This window comes from Palaemon carinicauda, chromosome 15 (assembly GCF_036898095.1).
Source record: "Palaemon carinicauda isolate YSFRI2023 chromosome 15, ASM3689809v2, whole genome shotgun sequence".
Taxonomy (NCBI): Eukaryota; Metazoa; Arthropoda; class Malacostraca; order Decapoda; family Palaemonidae; genus Palaemon; species Palaemon carinicauda.
Window position 1 is genome coordinate 91,283,543 of NC_090739.1, and position 12,237 is coordinate 91,295,779.

Genomic DNA, 12,237 nt, shown 5'->3' on the forward strand with positions numbered 1-12,237 from the left:
CCAGGATCTGGGGATCATGGTAAACCTCGAGAAGTCCTCCGTGCTTCCCACCCAAAGACTGGTATACCTAGGCATGATCATAGATACCGATCTCCACAAAGCCTTCCCATCAGACGACAGGATAGCAAGGCTGAGGAAGGTAGCAAGCCCTTTTCTCAGACGAGAACTTCCAGCCCAATTGTGGTTACGTCTCCTCGCTCACCTTTCATCTTTGGCTCGTCTAGTTCCCAACGGTCGCCTCAGGATGAGATCCCTCCAGTGGCGGCTCAAGTCCCGTGGGAATCAAGGTTACGATTCCCCGGATGTAATGATCCCTATGGGACCTGCGGAACGGATAGACCTCCAGTGGTGGGTGACAGACGAGAACCTACAAAGAGGAATAGATCTTCTCGTCTTCCCCCTGCATTTGATGCTGTTTTTGCACCAAACGACCTTTAGGTATGTGGTTAGAATCAGAAAAGTGCCTCCATATAATTTTTTTAGAGATGAAGGCCGTCTTTTTGGCCCTTCAACAGTTCCAACAATACTTGGCGGGTCACTCTGTGGTGGTAATGAGCGACAACACAGTATTGGCTTACATCAACAAACAAGGAGGTACCTTTTCAAAGCAGCTATCCCATCTTGCAGTAGAGATACTGAGATGGACCGCAGTTCACTCGATTCTGCTATCGGCACGTTTCATTCCAGGCAAGAGGAATGTGCTCGCTGACAATCTGAACATAGCATCTCAGATAGTGAGTACCGAGTGGTCTTTGGATCATCTAGTAGCCAACAAAGTCCTGACTTTGTGGGGTTCTCCGACTGAGGATCTGTTCGCAACAGCTCTGAAGTTCAAGCCTCCGCTGTACTGCTCCCCAGTCCCGGCATTCTTCCTTAGAAGGAACGAACTTGTTTGAGCCTAAGGATGTGGAACAGGCTGCTGAGAGGTGGAGGAAGTCCCACCAAGACTCCCTCCTGCATAGGGCTTTGACATCCAAGCCCTATAAACCTCTAGCACCCCAGCAGTCCCGTTCTACCAAGACCACGAAACCGACAGTAGCAGCAAAGACAGTGGTGTCTAAGCCCTTTCCTGTTAAGGACATGAAAGGCAAAAAGTCCTCCAAGGGAGGTAAAAATCTTAGAGGGAGCAGCTGAGGCCACAAACGCTAGGATTGGCAGTCCCCCTTCATGTCTACCAGTGGGGGTATGCCTATAAAGTTGCGCAGACAGGTGACAGCAACTCAGGGCCGGTTCCTGGACGATTTCCGTAATCAGTCAGGGATATCGCGTCCTGTTCACAACATCTCTACCTCCCCTGACAACGAATTCAGTGTCGTTGAGCTCCCTTGCCATGGGATCAGCAAGGGGGCAAGCCCTACGGGCAGAAGTCCAGACCCTGTTGTAGAAGGGTGCTCTCCAAGAGGTCCTCGACGGCTCCCCAAGCTTCTTCAGTCGACTCTTTCTTGTAAAGAAGGCGTCTGGAGGCTGGAGACCAGTCATCGACCTCTCGGCTCTGAACAAGTTTGTCGAACAAACTCCGTTCAGCATGGATTGGCAGTCCCCCTGCATGTCCACCAGTGGGGGGATGCCTAAAAAGTTGCGCAGACAGGTGGCAGAAACTCGAGGCCGATTCCTGGACGATTTCCGTAATCAGTCAGGGATATCGCGTCCTGTTCACAACATCTCTACCTCCCCTGAAGACGAACCCAGTGTCATTAAGCTCCCTTGCCATGGGATCAGCAAGGGGGCAAGCCCTTCGAGCAGAAGTCCAGACCCTGTTGAAGAAGGGTGCTCTCCAAGAGGTCCTCGACGGCTCCCCAAGCTTCTTCAGTCGACTCTTTCTTGTAAATAAGGCGTCTGGAGGCTGGAGACCAGTCATCGACCTCTTGGCTCTGAACAAGTTTGTCGAACAAACTCCGTTCAGCATGGAGACCGCAGAAATGGTCAGACTAGCAGTGAGACCTCAAGACTTCATGTGTACACTGGATCTGAAGGACGCGTACTTCCCGTTCCCAGTCCATCCGTCTTCAAGGAAGTACTTAAGATTCAGCCTAGACAACAAAGAATACCAGTTCAAAGTGCTGTGTTTCGGTCTCTCCACAGCACTGCAGATTTTCACCAGAGTGTTCACCCTAATACATTCCTGGGCACACAGGATCGGCATCCGTCTCCTCCGTTATCTAGACGACTGTCTGATCCTAGCAGACTCGGTGTCATCCCTTCTTCAACACCTTGACAAGCTTTTGGGACTTTGCCAGGATCTGGGGATCATGGTGAATCTTGAGAAGTCCTCCGTGCTTCCCACCCAAAGACTGGTATACCTAGGCATGATCATAGATACCGATCTCCACAAAGCCTTCCCATCAGACGACAGGATAGCAAGGCTGAGGAAGGTCGCAAGTCCTTTTCTCAGACGAGAACTTCCAGCCCAATTGTGGTTACGTCTCCTCGCTCACCTTTCATCTTTGACTCGTCTAGTTCCCAACGGTCGCCTCAGGATGATATCCCTCCAGTGGCGGCTCAAGTCCCGTGGGAATCAAGGTTACGATTCCCCGGATGTAATGATCCCTATGGGACCTGCGGAACGGATAGACCTCCAGTGGTGGGTGACAGACGAGAACCTACAAAGAGGAATAGATCTTCTCGTCTTCCCCCCGCATTTGATGCTGTTTTCGGACGCCTCAAAGAAAGGATGGGGGGTCCATGTACTGCACCACACGACCTTTAGGTATGTGGTCAGAATCAGAAAAGTGCCTCCATATAAATTTTTTAGAGATGAAGGCCGTCTTTTTGGCCCTTCAACAGTTCCAACAATACTTGGCGGGTCACTCTGTGGTGGTGATGAGCGACAACACAGTATTGGCTTACATCAACAAACAAGGAGGTACCTTTTCAAAGCAGCTATCCCATCTTGCAGTAGAGATACTGAGATGGACCGCAGTTCACTCGATTCTGCTATCGGCACGTTTCATTCCAGGCAAGAGGAATGTGCTCGCCGACAATCTGAACAGAGCATCTCAGATAGTGAGTACCGAGTGGTCTTTGGATCATCTAGTAGCCAACAAAGTCCTGACTTTGTGGGGTTCTCCGACTGAGGATCTGTTCGCAACAGCTCTGAAGTTCAAGCCTCCGCTGTACTGCTCCCCAGTCCCGGCATTCCTCCTTAGAAGGAACGAACTTGTTTGAGCCTAAGGATGTGGAACAGGCTGCTGAGAGGTGGAGGAAGTCCCACCAAGACTCCCTCCTGCATAGGGCTTTGACATCCAAGCCCTATAAACCTCTAGCACCCCAGCAGTCCCGTTCTACCAAGACTACGAAACTGACAGTAGCAGCAAAGACAGGGGTGTCTAAGCCTTTTCCTGTTAAGGACAGGAAAGGCAAAAAGTCCTCCAAGGGAGGTAAAAATCTTAGAGGGAGCAGCTGAGGCCACAAACGCTAGGATTGGCAGTCCCCCTGCATGTCTACCAGTGGGGGTATGCCTATAAAGTTGCGCAGACAGGTGACAGCAACTCAGGGCCGGTTCCTGGACGATTTCCGTAATCAGTCAGGGATATCGCGTCCTGTTCACAACATCTCTACCTCCCCTGACAACGAATCCAGTGTCGTTGAGCTCCCTTGCCATGGGATCAGCAAGGGGGCAAGCCCTACGGGCAGAAGTCCAGACCCTGTTGTAGAAGGGTGCTCTCCAAGAGGTCCTCGACGGCTCCCCAAGCTTCTTCAGTTGACTCTTTCTTGTAAAGAATGCGTCTGGAGGCTGGAGACCAGTCATCGACCTCTCGGCTCTGAACAAGTTTGTCGAACAAACTCCGTTCAGCATGGATTGGCAGTCCCCCTGCATGTCCACCAGTGGGGGGATGCCTAAAAAGTTGCGCAGACAGGTGGCAGAAACTCGGGGCCGATTCCTGGACGATTTCCGTAATCAGTCAGGGATATCGCTTCCTGTTCACAACATCTCTACCTCCCCTGACGACGAACCCAGTGTCATTAAGCTCCCTTGCCATGGGATCAGCAAGGGGGTAAGCCCTTCGAGCAGAAGTCCAGACCCTGTTGAAGAAGGGTGCTCTCCAAGAGGTCCTCGACGGCTCCCCAAGCTTCTTCAGTCGACTCTTTCTTGTAAATAAGGCGTCTGGAGGCTGGAGACCAGTCATCGACCTCTCGGCTCTGAACAAGTTTGTCGAACAAACTCCGTTCAGCATGGAGACCGCAGACATGGTCAGACTAGCAGTGAGACCTCAAGACTTCATGTGTACACTGGATCTGAATGACGCGTACTTCCCGTTCCCAGTCCATCCGTCTTCAAGGAAGTACTTAAGATTCAGCCTAGACAACAAAGAATACCAGTTCAAAGTGCTGTGTTTCGGTCTCTCCACAGCACTGCAGATTTTCACCAGAGTGTTCACCCTAATACATTCGTGGGCACACAGGATCGGCATCCGTCTCCTCCGTTATCTGGACGACTGTCTGATCCTAGCAGACTCGGTGTCATCCCTTCTTCAACACCGTGACAAGCTTTTGGGACTTTGCCAGGATCTGGGGATCATGGTGAATCTCGAGAAGTCCTCCGTGCTTCCCACCCAAAGACTGGTATACCTAGGCATGATCATAGATACCGATCTCCACAAAGCCTTCCCATCAGACGACAGGATAGCAAGGCTGAGGAAGGTCGCAAGCCCTTTTCTCAGACGAGAACTTCCAGCCCAATTGTGGTTACGTCTCCTCGCTCACCTTTCATCTTTGACTCGTCTAGTTCCCAACGGTTGCCTCAGGATGATATCCCTCCAGTGGCGGCTCAAGTCCCGTGGGAATCAAGGTTACGATTCCCCGGATGTAATGATCCCTATGGGACCTGTGGAACGGATAGACCTCCAGTGGTGGGTGACAGACGAGAACCTACAAAGAGGAATAGATCTTCTCGTCTTCCCCCCGCATTTGATGCTGTTTTCGGACGCCTCAAAGAAAGGATGGGGGGTCCATGTACTGCACCACACGACCTTTAGGTATGTGGTCAGAATCAGAAAAGTGCCTCCATATAAATTTTTTAGAGATGAAGGCCGTCTTTTTGGCCCTTCAACAGTTCCAACAATACTTGGCGGGTCACTCTGTGGTGGTGATGAGCGACAACACAGTATTGGCTTACATCAACAAACAAGGAGGTACCTTTTCAAAGCAGCTATCCCATCTTGCAGTAGAGATACTGAGATGGACCGCAGTTCACTCGATTCTGCTATCGGCACGTTTCATTCCAGGCAAGAGGAATGTGCTCGCCGACAATCTGAACAGAGCATCTCAGATAGTGAGTACCGAGTGGTCTTTGGATCATCTAGTAGCCAACAAAGTCCTGACTTTGTGGGGTTCTCCGACTGAGGATCTGTTCGCAACAGCTCTGAAGTTCAAGCCTCCGCTGTACTGCTCCCCAGTCCCGGCATTCTTCCTTAGAAGGAACGAACTTGTTTGAGCGTAAGGATGTGGAACAGGCTGCTGAGAGGTGGAGGAAGTCCCACCAAGACTCCCTCCTGCATAGGGCTTTGACATCCAAGCCCTATAAACCTCTAGCACCCCAGCAGTCCCGTTCTACCAAGACTACGAAACCGACAGTAGCAGCAAAGACAGTGGTGTCTAAGCCCTTTCCTGTTAAGGACAGGAAAGGCAAAAAGTCCTCCAAGGGAGGTAAAAATCTTAGAGGGAGCAGCTGAGGCCACAAACGCTAGGATTGGCAGTCCCCCTGCATGTCTACCAGTGGGGGTATGCCTATAAAGTTGCGCAGACAGGTGACAGCAACTCAGGGCCGGTTCCTGGACGATTTCCGTAATCAGTCAGGGATATCGCGTCCTGTTCACAACATCTCTACCTCCCCTGACAACGAATCCAGTGTCGTTGAGCTCCCTTGCCATGGGATCAGCAAGGGGGCAAGCCCTACGGGCAGAAGTCCAGACCCTGTTGTAGAAGGGTGCTCTCCAAGAGGTCCTCGACGGCTCCCCAAGCTTCTTCAGTCGACTCTTTCTTGTAAAGAAGGAGTCTGGAGGCTGGAGACCAGTCATCGACCTCTCGGCTCTGAACAAGTTTGTCGAACAAACTCCGTTCAGCATGGATTGGCAGTCCCCCTGCATGTCCACCAGTGGGGGGATGCCTAAAAAGTTGCGCAGACAGGTGGCAGAAACTCGGGGCCGATTCCTGGACGATTTCCGTAATCAGTCAGGGATATCGCGTCCTGTTCACAACATCTCTACCTCCCCTGACGACGAACCCAGTGTCATTAAGCTCCCTTGCCATGGGATCAGCAAGGGGGCAAGCCCTTCGAGCAGAAGTCCAGACCCTGTTGAAGAAGGGTGCTCTCCAAGAGGTCCTCGACGGCTCCCCAAGCTTCTTCAGTCGACTCTTTCTTGTAAATAAGGCGTCTGGAGGCTGGAGACCAGTCATCGACCTCTCGGCTCTGAACAAGTTTGTCGAACAAACTCCGTTCAGCATGGAGACCGCAGACATGGTCAGACTAGCAGTGAGACCTCAAGACTTCATGTGTACACTGGATCTGAAGGACGCGTACTTCCCGTTCCCAGTCCATCCGTCTTCAAGGAAGTACTTAAGATTCAGCCTAGACAACAAAGAATACCAGTTCAAAGTGCTGTGTTTCGGTCTCTCCACAGCACTGCAGATTTTCACCAGAGTGTTCACCCTAATACATTCGTGGGCTCACAGGATCGGCATCCGTCTCCTCCATTATCTGGACGACTGTCTGATCCTAGCAGACTCGGTGTCATCCCTTCTTCAACACCGTGACAAGCTTTTGGGACTTTGCCAGGATCTGGGGATCATGGTAAATCTCGAGAAGTCCTCCGTGCTTCCCACCTAAAGACTGGTATACCTAGGCATGATCATAGATACCGATCTCCACAAAGCCTTCCCATCAGACGACAGGATAGCAAGGCTTAGGAAGGTCGCAAGCCCTTTTCTCAGACGAGAACTTCCAGCCCAATTGTGGTTACGTCTCCTCGCTCACCTTTCATCTTTGGCTCGTCTAGTTCCCAACGGTCGCCTCAGGATGAGATCCCTCCAGTGGCGGCTCAAGTCCCGTGGGAATCAAGGTTACGATTCCCCGGATGTAATGATCCCTATGGGACCTGCGGAACGGATAGACCTCCAGTGGTGGGTGACAGACGAGAACCTACAAAGAGGAATAGATCTTCTCGTCTTCCCCCCGCATTTTATGCTGTTTTCGGACGCCTCAAAGAAAGGATGGGGGGTCCATGTACTGCACCACACGACCTTTAGGTGTGTGGTCAGAATCAGAAAAGTGCCTCCATATAAATTTTTTAGAGATGAAGGCCGTCTTTTTGGCCCTTCAACAGTTCCAACAATATTTGGCTGGTCACTCTGTGGTGGTGATGAGCGACAACACAGTATTGGCTTACATCAACAAACAAGGAGGTACCTTTTCAAAGCAGCTATCCCATCTTGCAGTAGAGATACTGAGATGGACCGCAGTTCACTCGATTCTGCTATCGGCACGTTTCATTCCAGGCAAGAGGAATGTGCTCGCCGACAATTTGAACAGAGCATCTCAGATAGTGAGTACCGAGTGGTCTTTGGATCATCTAGTAGCCAACAAAGTCCTGACTTTGTGGGGTTCTCCGACTGAGGATCTGTTCGCAACAGCTCTGAAGTTCAAGCCTCCGCTGTACTACTCCCCAGTCCCGGATCCCAAGGCTCTCTGGCAAGATGCCTTCGGTGGGACAACATCGACGTTTACGCCTTTCCCCTGTTCTGTCTGATGAGGAGGGTGCTCCACAAAACCAGAACATTGGTCAATCTTTCGATGACCCTCATAGCTCCGCTATGGCATCCCACGGAATGGTTTCCGAACCTTCTGCAACTCCTAACAGAGTAACTGAGAGAGCTCCCTCCACGACACAATCTACTCAGACAACCACATGCCAACAACTTCCATAAAGATGTATCTTCGCTACGACTTCACGCCTGGAGACTATCCAGCATCTCCTCGCTGATAGAGGATTTTCGCAGCAAGTTCCAGTCAGGATGTCTGGACATCTGCGAAAGGCATCCGCAGCTGTCTACTAGGCAAAGTGAAAAGTCTTCTGTTTTTGGTGTCGGGGAAGGGGTATCCTTTCACTCGATGCCACTATTCCAGTAATAGCAGAATTCCTTGTGTATTTGTGGGAAGAAATGCACCTTTCAGTCTCGGCAGTGAAAGGCTATCGCTCAGCCTTAAATCTAGCCTTCAAGCTAAAAGGAATGGACATTTCTTCTTCTCGGGAACTTTTCCTACTCATACGAAGTTATGAACTTACCTGCCCTCAGTCGGAAGTGAAACCTCCTCCATGGAACGTGGTTCGAGTTCTCAGGTCTCTTAAGAGACCTCCCTATGAACCATTATGCCAGACTTCAGATCGCCACCTAACTTGGAAGACGGTGTTCCTACTAGCTTTGGCTTCGGCCAAGCATGTTAGCAAACTTCATGGTCTCTAGTATGACATCACCAATTGAATGGGATGGGGGGAGGTAACGTTCAGATTCATCCCTGAGTTTATTGCTAAGACTCAGAATCCGGGAGTACCGAACCCTCGGTTCGACTCCTTCCAGGTTTCTAGTCTTCGTTCTGTAACAGATGACCCAGACCATCTCCTACTATGCCCAGTAAGGAGCTTGAGGCTATATCTTAATAGAATGGCTGCAGTCCGTCCTCATGTGCCAGCTTTATTTGTTAGCACAGGCAGGAATAAGAGGAGGGTCACTAAGAACACCATCTCAGCATGGATTCGTAGGGTGATTCATCTGTCCCTGAATCCAGACCCTCCTCCATCACGTCGCCCTAGAGCACATGATATCAGGGGCATATCTACGTCCCTGGTCTTCAAAAAGAATTTTTCAGTGACGCAGGTCCTTCAAGCTGGGGTGTGGAAGCGCAGACAACCTTCACAGCCTACTACCTGCAAGACGTTACCTACAGGAGCCTCGATACGTTCTCTATAGGCCCTGTGGTGGCTGCACAACAGCTGGTTTAAAACCTCAAGCTCCTTATTGGACAAGTAGCAGAAGGTCGAGGGCAATGTTACCCAGTTTTAGTCTGCATTAATGAAAAGATTTGACTGGCCCTTATTCTTTACTTCATCATCCCCTCTCTTGGGGAAAGCAGCATCCTGGGTTCTCTGCATAGCTGACCTCAAACCACTGCAGGTAAACCATGTTCCCTTGTGTTCCTAGTATTAAGTTAATACTATCACGTCTTCATACCCTGAAGAGGTGGTATTGAGAGAGTCCTTGTCTAAGTTTCCATCTATGGAACTTCAGGTCAACTTCCTAGGACGAGTCACACTTCATTATACCTTCACACACAGCTTGCGTAGGCCGCACTCCATGCATAGCAAGGTTCTAGCGAGGTGCAGGGACTCCTTATTTCTTGGGTGCTGAAACACTCAAATAACGAGCCACCGGGCAAAGCCAAAAAGCCAGTACTAGCTGGGATGCCCACCCTTGCTAATGGGTGAGTCACCCCTATTAAATAGCGTGGTTTGTATGTCAGTTACGGAACAAATGACAAATTCGTAGATAATTTGTATTTTTCCTAACTATAAAAACCTTAGCTATTTAATCAAACTTTCCCGTCAGCCCTATCCCCTTGGAAGTCCTACCTCCAAGCAAAGTGAGCTCAAGCACAGGTGTGTTTGAGGGGTGGGGGTAGTCAGCTACCCTCCCCTACCCCCACTAACTAGTGGTGTGGGTAGTAAACCCTCCTTAAATTTTAATGGCTCGTCATTTCAGCTACGCCGAAAGTAATACCTCTATTAAATAGCTAAGGTTTGTATAGTTAGCAAAAATACAAATTATCTACGAATTTGTCATATTAATTATCGTGATCATGACCTGTGATAATATGCTGATGACATGAGTGGAGCTTGTGAAAGCTTTTCAATCAAGCCAGCCATCGTCAACTTAGGGATAGTTAGGTTGTATTTGTTAGGGTATTCTTACTTTTTGCTTGCCTCCTCCTTTCTGGACCCTCTCCCTTTTTAGTATGCATGTGTTGATGACTTTCTTTAATTGTCTAATGGTTTTCTTTTGCAGGGAGTTTGAGAGTGTTTATCATTAATAATTGTATTGTTGAGGTTCAGGTGTTATTTCTATCTGAAACTTTTGTATTAAAATTAAGTATATTTTTGTGGTATTTTCTTTGTCCCCTTGAATTGACTTTGCACTCTTATTGAAGTTGGATACTATTCCACCTTTTGTGGAATTAGTATGGTATTTTGATGAATACTGTTTGATAAAAGTTTAGTGTTTTGTGTGGTGGTCAAGCCAACCATCATAATACCCAACACTACAACATACGTGGTCTCAAATTCACAGAGACTATCACAGACATATCGATGGCCAAAGCTATCTCATAATTGTACATGTATTTTCTACGTGGTCAGAGGTGATTTTTTATGAACAAGATTGATACCCTTTCAACAATATCACCACTCAAACACCTTTTTACCCAGCACCTCTATGACAAAATGGTTAATAATATCTTCATGATATTTTTCAGCCTAAATATAAATGTCCTGAAGTTCCCAAAAAACTAGTGTATATATCATTGCCTTAAGTAAGAGATGCTCTTTTCAGAAACGAGCTCACCACAGCCCTCAGCACTCAGTATCCATATGTCAATTTTAAGTTTATATTAAAAACCCCTTTAAATATTGGCAAACTTTTCAGGTTCAATGACACCCTCCCGGAGTTGATGCGGTCCTTCGTTGTTTACAAGTATACTTGTCCAAAATGTAATTTTAGAAACTATATCGGGTCTTCCCGACGATTACTGAAGGTCCGCATCGATTCCCATAGGGGTGTCAGTCATCGCACTGGTTCCATATTAAAATCCCAAGAATTTTCCTCAATAAGAAATCACTCAAACTCATGTAAAACTCGTATCCAATACAACCATTTCGAAATTCTTTCCCAAACATCCGATTGCCTTTCGCTCCTTCTCCTGGAATCTCTTTACAATAAGAAACTGTCCCCTTCCTTAAATAAACAAACCACCTCCACACCATAACACATTGCCTAACTGCCATTACCTATCATCCCTTGTTGATCTTTTTTTTTTTTTTTTTTTTTTTGTTCGTAGTTAAAGCATTTTCTTCAAGAATTTTCTCAAATATTCTTGTAGTTTTCAGCCACATCTCTTGACAGTAAGTTCGACCATTCATTTACATATATGTATATTTTAAATTTTTTTTTTTAACATTCCATTTTGATCACAAGTGTTTTTATCATCATAATTGTAAAGGACCTCTGTTAGCCACATGTTTTTATATGCTGCCTAGGTCTGTATTTTTATTCTTTTAACCGTTTTTTTAATATTTTTTTTTAGATACCAAAGCAATTTTAAGCAAAAATTTATTATTAATTTCTAATGTAAATATAATTTCGTGTTTTATGTAGCCCTGATGATGGAAATGGATTCCCGAAACGTTGGTGTAGAAAAAAATATGTAAGCTGATCCGAAGTCTTCTTGCTGTCCTCTTCATCCATATATATATATATATATATATATATATATATATATATATATATATATATATATATATATATATTATGTATATGCGTATATATATATACACACACACACACACACTCACACATATATATATATATATATATATATATATATATATATATATATATATATATATATATATATATATATATATATATATATATCTTTACCATCTCCTACGCTCATTAACGCAGAGGGCCTCGGTTACATTTCGCCAGTCATCTTTATCTTCAGCTTTTAATTCAATACTTCTATATTCATCATCTATTTCAAGCTTCATAGTCCTTTAGTCATGTAGAACTACGTTTGGTGAACTAATCTCTCCTGGGTAGTGCGACGAGCATGCCAAAGGCATCTTCATATACCCTTCTTCATGATATATATATATATATATATATATATATATATATATATATATATATATATATATATATATATATATATATATATATATATATGTATATATATATATATATATATATATATATATATATATATATATATATATATATATATATAAAATGTGTGTGTGTTTATGTGTGTATTTTCGAAATACTGAAGTTTCAAAGGTGTTATGTTTCCGAGAGACCAAGACATAAAGAAAAGGCAAAGTATCATCCTGTTCATTTTCTTTCGTAAATTTTAGGTTACGATGCGTTGTATTTAATTAATCTAAATACTGGCTTACGTGATCTAAATTT